The sequence below is a fragment of the Medicago sativa genome, chromosome 3 (assembly GCF_051527215.1).
Source record: "Medicago sativa cultivar Bolivia chromosome 3, Bolivia_mono, whole genome shotgun sequence".
Lineage (NCBI taxonomy): Eukaryota > Viridiplantae > Streptophyta > Magnoliopsida > Fabales > Fabaceae > Medicago > Medicago sativa.
The window spans coordinates 5,295,123-5,303,844 of NC_140751.1; the positions used below are offsets into that span (position 1 = coordinate 5,295,123).

At 34.1% G+C, this 8,722-nt stretch overlaps 1 pseudogene across 1 annotated transcript; it reads left to right on the plus strand.

Moving 5' to 3' along the window:
- The first annotated feature begins 3,743 nt into the window (after positions 1-3,743).
- LOC146935134 (G-type lectin S-receptor-like serine/threonine-protein kinase At4g27290) lies at positions 3,744-8,515 on the plus strand (annotated as a pseudogene). The gene is made up of 7 exons (XR_015030138.1): positions 3,744-5,081; positions 5,659-5,790; positions 6,960-7,114; positions 7,199-7,412; positions 7,535-7,772; positions 7,852-8,002; positions 8,076-8,515. The product of XR_015030138.1 is annotated as a G-type lectin S-receptor-like serine/threonine-protein kinase At4g27290 (transcript).
- The last annotated feature ends 207 nt before the right edge of the window (positions 8,516-8,722 follow it).

The window sequence follows — 8,722 nt, forward strand, 5'->3', positions numbered from 1 at the left end:
ATTTTTGATTATATGAAACTTTATTGATTTTTGATTTTTTGGTTGTCCGGCATTCGAACCCCGGACCTTGCATATATTATTCATTGTCCTTACCAACATTAATTACACAATTTTCAATGCAAAAACCACTATATAATTTCTTTTTTTAGTATCCTCAACCCGTGTCCCGGAGACATTGGTTAAAAATTAATTAACAATAAAATTTGTGAGATTTCTCATTTTGGCTTCTTAAAAAAAAATCTGAGATGCTGGTCAACAATTTAATTTATAAACTTGCGTATCAAGTTAAATTGAAACAGAATTTTCTCAGAAATCTCCATCTTGCATTACACACTTTTTTTAAAGATTACATGTTAGATCAATCAATTTTCCATGAATTAATTAATTAATATTTTGTATCTTAGCAAGGCCAACCTAATATTTTTAAATAGCAAGTGAGGTTTCAAAACAAAATTTAATGTACATGAGGTCTTTTGTTCTTACTGGTCAGATATACTTAAACGGTGCTGTTGCTTTCAAAATGGAAAGAAAAAAAAAAATTAAGTTTTCTAATTCCAGTACTCTAAATATGAATAAATCATATGTCAAACATTGCCATTTCTCTGTTTTAGTAAGGGTGACCACATCTAAATCAATATCCTAAAAAAAAAAAAAACCAAATCAATCCAGATAAAAGAGAAAGTAAACCCATCTAAATACTTTGAAATCGTACAAAATACCAGTTGTTTAGATTTTTTGTATAAACAATTTGGTCTCAAATATAAGCAAATATTCATTTTTCAAATTTATTGAATAATTGATGTATCTAAGAGTAAATCATACTACTTATTTATTTGAGTGGATGTTCATTTTATCCCGGCAAAAGAAGTTTTGCCTACTGCGATGGTATACACTGATTTGAAGTATACATTGTAGTTAGTCCAAAGTGTTGAGGTTACTACACGTCATTTTAACAATGGGATGGTCGTTATTCGTCAATATATGACCAAAGATGGTTGTGGTGATGGTAACCAATGAGGACAATGGTGAGGGAGGATAGTGGCGGTGACAAAGGCTAGCAGTGACGAGAGATTACAATGGCTGGTATGACGAGAGAGAAAAGAGAAGAGGTATAGAAGGGAGAAGGGCAGATTGGGTTTTATTTTACATTCTCACGCTCATGACTTAACATGTAAATATGACTCGGGGGATTTGATAGCGGTGATCAAATAGCATATCACCTAATATATATTAAATAGACTTTTATATCATCTTAAAATTTAAATTAGACCCAACGTAACCCTAACTACCTTGTAAAGTGGAAATCATCTCCAACACATGTTCAGGATTTATCCAATACAATATTGGACGAAAATTCTTGAAAACTTTGAAGGCTAGCACATAAATTCTTTTCTAATAATAATAATAATAATAATAATAATAATAATAATAATAATAATAATAATAATAATAATAATAATAATAATAATAATAATAATAATAATAATAATTCCCTCAAAAAAAAAATAATAATAATAATAATAATAATAATAATAAAATAATAATAATAATAATAATAATAGTTGTTCTAGACCGGTCAGAGACCTAGGCCTAATTGCTTAGGCCCATTAACAAATCAAGCCTTAATACCACATTTGGCAGTTTAATCGCAACACACCCCTTCTCCGCGAGGGGGTGCACGGAGCAACAAAGACCAGTTCAAACAAACTGTAACGTCTCTTTACCCAAGTTCCCATGAATATCTCACCGGCGGTTACACTTACCACGATTCTGCAACCGTTGGACACACGTGTCCCATTACAACGGCTCTACATTCACCCACGTCTATATAATGGAGGCTCCTCGCAGCCTCCAAGGTAGAATCTCTCTCACTTCTAAACCCCCATTTCTGACCTCTACTGACTTGAGCGTCGGAGTGTCTGCAGGTACACCACTTCTCCGCAACACACCCCTTCTCCGCGAGGAGGGTGCATGGAGCAACAGAGACAAGTTCAAACGAACGGTAACTTCTCTTTACCCAAGTTCCCACGAATATCTCACCGGTGGTTACACTTTCCACGATTCTGCAACCATCAGACACACGTGTGTCATTACAACGGTTCTGCATTCACCCACGTCTATATAATGGAGGCTCCTCATAGCCTCCAAGGTAGAATCTCTCTCACTTCTAAACCCTCATTTCTGACCTCTACCCAAATTTACCAATGAAGTAAAGCCACCCGACCAGCAATGTCTCAGCTTTCTGAACAACATATGTCAAAAACAAAATCTGCCAATGTGCTATCAGTTCCAACTCGCGTTTGCAGCACAGTCGAAAGTCTTGCCCAATACGAACTCTCACACACCACTGTACAACCCACAAAAGCATGTCAATAATCCTCAACAATCATATCACACCAGGGATAGATAACCTCATATTGTACATGTCGTGATTGTAGTTGGAGACGCGTCAGAACATACCCCCTGCAAATCCTCCATAACAAATTACGTGCTTTATGAAGGGAATTCACCTTCCAGATCCTATGCCACTCTCCTTCAACATGGAACCGATATGTGTGTAATAACTCCATCATAGCCAGTTTATAACCACTCTTAACAGTATACCTCCCGTTACGTTCCTTCATCCATGCTATTCTATCATTCTGATAATGCTCATCCCCTCCATGCATTTATTCGATTCCAAATACGATCCTTGATAAAAGAAAAACATACCTCTTATATATACCAATCACCGAAGGTAATCCCAAATACTTTCCGGTACCCATCACATGCCGGACGTCAATAATGCATGACAAATCCTCTTGTGCCGCCCCACTCATATTGCGACTGAAAAACCCCTTAGACTTTGATAAATTAATTTCTTCTCCAGATGATGTCTCATAAGTTTTAAGAATAGCAAGTATACGCTGTGCTTCCACCACATTGGTCCTGCAAAACAAGAAACAATTGTCTGCAAACAACAGATGGGACACCATTGGTGCGCCACGATATACTTGTACCCCATGAATATCACCTATATTAAATGCCTTATGTATTAGAGTTGAAAGTCCCTCAGCCACCAATATGAATAAATATGGTGATAACAGGTCACCCTGGCGCAACCCTCGGTCGGGTACAATAGGCCCCACAGTGTCAATGTTCATAAGCACCGAATAAGTAACAGAACCAACACACATCATCATGCACTAGATCCATTTCTTGCTGAACCCTATTCGCATAAGCACACCACGAACAAACCCCCAATCCACTCTATCAGAAGCCTTGCTAATATCAATCTTGAGAGCCAATTCCACTCTCCATCCCTTTGTCTTCCTCTTCATTGAATGGATTATCTCGGTAGCAATTAACGCGTTGTCCAATATGGAGTGGCCCTCGACAAACGCTGACTGCTTCTTTGACACACATGTATCCAAACAACGTTTCAGTCTATTAGCGAGCAACTTCGACACCATCTTTTACAAAACATTACAAAGAGATATAGGCCTAAGATCCTTCATATTGTCCGAGTCTTCGCACTCCGGGATCAAACAAATATTTGTTTATGTTGTATTTTGTGATATGTTGTGAGTAAACTTTGTCAACACCATAATAAAACTCTTCTCGCCCGATGCGTTGCACGGGTCGAAGACTATTAACATTCAAACACATAATTTAGTCCCAAGTCAATTTAACATGTTTTTTTCTTTTTTAAGGGAAGTCAATTTAGCAATATATAAATGCACAAACATACAATGTTTTTCTGCATCAAATTCAATTAATGCAAAATGACCGATATTCTTCCTAAGATATTGTTTGTTATTCTTAATCTCTTGTTCTTCTTTAAACTATCTACCGCAATTGATACAATCACCCAATTTCAATCTCTTGATGATGGCAACACCTTAGTTTCTAACGATGGAACCTTTGAGTTAGGCTTTTTCACACCAGGTAGTTCAACAAATCGCTATGTGGGAATATGGTACAAAAACATCCCAAAAAGAAGAATAGTTTGGGTTGCAAACCGTGATAATCCAATCAAAGACAACAATTCCAACTCCACCATGTTGATCATAAGCAATGATGGAAACCTAGTACTACTTACCAACAACAACCAAACACTTGTTTGGTCAACAAACATCACAACACAATCTTTGTCTACTGCAAGTTCTCATGTGGCTCAACTATTAGACAATGGAAACTTTGTAATCAAAACCAACAACAATATTGATCAACAAAATAATAATTTTCTATGGCAAGGTTTTGATTTCCCTTGTGATACTTTATTGCCAGACATGAAGCTTGGATGGGACCTAAAAACCGGTCTTAATCGTCAATTAACTTCTTGGAAAAATTGGGACGATCCATCTTCGGGAGATTTAACTTGGGGTATGGTCCTTCATAGTAATCCAGAATTTGTGCTGAAAAAAGATCAGTTGAGATTCATAGGAGTGGCCCTTGGAATGGAGTTGGATTTAGTGGAGCGCCTCTGGAGATTGTTACATCACGTGTTGTAGTTACAAGATCTGTGAACAATTCAAATGAAGTTTATTACACATATAGTCTTGTAAACAAGAGTAATGTTTCAATAACTTATTTGAACCAAACGCTTAGTCTTCACGAACGCATTATATGGAGTCCAGAGGATAATACTTGGAGTAATATTCAGTCAGTGCCAAAAGATGATTGTGATGTCTATAATAATTGTGGCCCTTATGGAAATTGCATTTATAACCCGTCTCCAATTTGTCAATGTTTAGATGGGTTTGAGCCTAAATCGCCACAAAATTGGGATGCATCAAATTGGACACAAGGATGTGTGCGCAAAGGCGAAGAAACATGGAATTGTGGTGTGAATGATGGTTTTGGTACATTTTCTGGATTGAAATTGCCAGATACAACACATACTTGGGTTGATGCTAATATGACACTTGAGAATTGTAAGAAGAAATGCTTGGAAGATTGTTCTTGCATGGCTTATTCAAACTTGGATGTGGCTGGAGATGGTAGTGGTTGTTCTATATGGTTTGGTGATCTTATAGACTTAAAGCAGATTTTAACATTCCAACAAAATCTATATATTCGAATGGATGCTTCCACAGTAGGTAAATGCTATGTTCATCTCAAATATTTATGCTTTTTTTATGGATTATATAAAATTAATGACACTAGAAGAGGCACCATAGTTAGAATTATTTTTCCGATGGCCAACTTGAAATTTCTAGCTGCCAAAGCCTTTGCTGCTATTTCGGACGGCCATGACACTCACAAATATAGAAGGAAAATACAATTTTGCAATATACCAGAAGTTCGAACCACGAATTTCTCACTTAATCACCTACCTATTAGACTAATAGACAAACAAAATATTTATTACCAAGGAATCACAAAGATATTTCACTGTAAAAAAAAATATTATGAAGGTCACATGAAAATGTTTTGAACAAACCAAAAGGTCAACCCCCATACCATATATAGAGGATAAGCATGTCATACATATAAATGTGGGGACAAATAGTTTTTCTGAATGTTAAATTAATGAGAAATTTTTTTGATGGCCTTTAAAAAAAAAGTTTTTTTTATAAAAATTAAAAACTAATTTCAATCTTTCATTTAATTATTGAGTAGTGGTGGTTACTATTTTCTGATATTTGACAAGTATTCATTTATTTTTTTTAAAAGATTCAAGTGGAGATGTTTTTGGTGGGAAGAAAAATCATACTTTGGCCATTGCAGTCATTATTCCGTTGGTCGTCATTTTGCTACTGGTGATCGTAGTCTTCTACGTTTATAAGAGAAAAAGAAAGCAAAGAGGTAAATTTCTTAACCCAAATTGTAGAAACTCCGGAAGAAATCAATTACAAAATGGTGCTCCTATATATATTGTAGGATAGGAGATAAGAAATCAAGGAAAATAATTACACATAAAACTAATTGATCCTACTATAATTGAGATATTAATTACAATAATGAGAGGATCATATAATGAGACTAAAAGACTTGCATCTACAGAAGGAAACAAATTGTCAACTTCACATACTTTTTTTTAGAGAACTTCACATAGTTTTTTTTTTTTTTTTTAAGAAACTTCACATACTTAATGTGAGACCTATCTTTTTTTTTTTTTTTAATAAGCTAAAATTATATTAGATTATCAAAAAGCCTAGATTTTTCAGCACAAGGTGCGCCAGAAAATAAGGCCAAGTCAACAAGATATAAAGTCCTGAAAGCGACCAAAAGGAAAAAGAAAGATGCAGATTAAGTAATAGCTTTCAAGCATAAGTTTGGATTAAGCCAACAAGAATGGTAATCAAAAGAGAAAGTAGCGTACTTCACTTCCAACCACCAAAACGTCTGAAGCTTAATTTTGTCAAGCAGCTTAAATAAAGAGTGCTCCTTATGTTTGAAAATTCGACTGTTTCTTTCACTCCAAATTACCCAAACACAAGATAACCAAAAGAGATGCAGAGTTGACGGTTGATGTGAGACCTTATATTAATTTTAGTTAAAGCCCTTTGTTAGAGGTAATTTTAATTAAAGTACTTGAATATTATATAAGTAGACAATTTTTTTTTTTTGACAAAATATAAGTAGACAATTTAAATATGAGAAAAATGCTAAAATTTAATTTTTCCATCTTATATTGTATATGAAAAAGGATTTGTATTATATTTACTAAGAAATTTCCATCATCGTATTTTTATTTTGGTACAAACAAACATGGTATTGTAATTAGTCTCCTTTAATTAAGAAAATGTTCAACAATTTAAACCCACTGAAATGTTGCATACTTGCATGATCTAATATGCCTCTGCTAGGACTTTGCATGTAATAATGATAAATAAGAATTTGCCAACATAAATACCACATCGCAAAACATTCTCATTACATGGAAATTTTGTCCAACAAATAATTTTTTTTTTTTAATTTTGTCCTACAAAAATTTATGTCAATATTGCATTGACGCCATTTACATATGCAAGATAATTCAGAGATCAACACTTTAACCGAAGAGAAAGATGAAGACCAACAAGATTTTGAGCTTCCTTTCTTCAATATTTCTACAATTATAAGTGCTACAAATGACTTTTCGAACTATAACAAACTTGGAGAAGGGGGCTTTGGACCAGTATATAAGGTAAATATGCATGCAACAACTTGAATACATGAGAAAGCTCTTGAGTCTCATTTCCTAACAATTTTTTCCAACTATAAAATTTAGGGTACACTAGGTACAGATGGGCAAGAGATTGCCGTCAAAAGGCTTTCAGGAAGTTCAAAACAAGGATCAAAAGAATTTAAAAATGAAGTTATATTATGTGCAAAACTTCAACACCGAAATCTTGTTAAGGTTCTTGGTTGTTGCATTCAAGGACAAGAGAGAATGCTTGTCTATGAATATATGCCCAACAAAAGCTTAGATTCATTTCTTTTTGGTGAGTATCTCTATTAAGCTTGAACATTAATATATATATATATATATATATATATATATATATATATATATATATTTGAATTTTGGAAAGAAAATAATAAATAAAATTGATATTTTTAATAGATTCAGCTCAAAAGAAACTTTTAGATTGGTATAAGCGCTTCAACATCATTTGTGGAGTTGGCCGTGGACTGATTTATCTTCATCAAGATTCTAGATTGAGGATCATACATCGAGATCTAAAACCAAGTAATATTTTATTAGACAATGATATGAATGCCAAAATATCAGATTTTGGCTTGGCGAAAATTTGTGGGGATGATCAAGTTGAGGGGAATACAAAAAGAGTAGTTGGAACACAGTAAGTAGTTTCATTCATAATTTTAAGTTACTGAAAGAAAAAAAAACAATTCAAATTAACTCATTTATACACTTTTCAGTGGTTATATGGCTCCAGAATATGCCATTGATGGACTATTTTCCACAAAATCTGATGTATTTAGCTTTGGCGTATTATTGCTAGAGATTGTAAGCGGACATAAAAATAAAGGACTTACATTTCAGAGCAACAACTATAATCTTGTTGGGAATGTAAGTAACACAAACTACTTTATATTTTCCCTCAATGAAATGGTATATGACAATTGTATTTGAATTTTTGTAGGCTTGGAAGTTATGGAAAGAGGGAAATTCAGAAGAATTAATCGATGATTGTCTAAGGGACTCATATATTCGATCTGAAGCTTTAAGATGCATACAAGTTGGTCTTCTATGTCTACAACTTCATCCAAATGATAGACCAAATATGACATATGTGCTTGCGATGTTGACGAATGAAACTGTTTTAGCCCAACCAAAGGAACCCGGTTTCATAATACAAAGTGTCTCTAATGAGGGAGAATCTACAACGAAGCCTTTCTCAATCAATGAGGTTACTACTTCGTCAATAGATGCTAGATGAAAAAAAAAATTCTCTCTCTGTATGTCATGTATATATGGACTTATTTGATCAGTATGTGATTGTCACTTAGATATTTTATTTGCTCATGGAAACATGATAAAGTTGTATATGAGCTAAATTAATTGAAACATGAGTTATCCAAATCCTTGAACTTTATTTAATATTGGCTTAATACATGCTTTGGTCCTTTAACTTATTTTCGAATTTCGTTTTGGTCCCTTAACTTTAAACTGTGTCAATTTGGTCCCATAAGTTTACCTCCGTTTACACTAGTGGTCCCTTCTGTTAGTTTTTTTCAAAAAACGTTAAGTTTGTCCAGCTAGGCAGTCCACGTGGGCATAACGTTACAA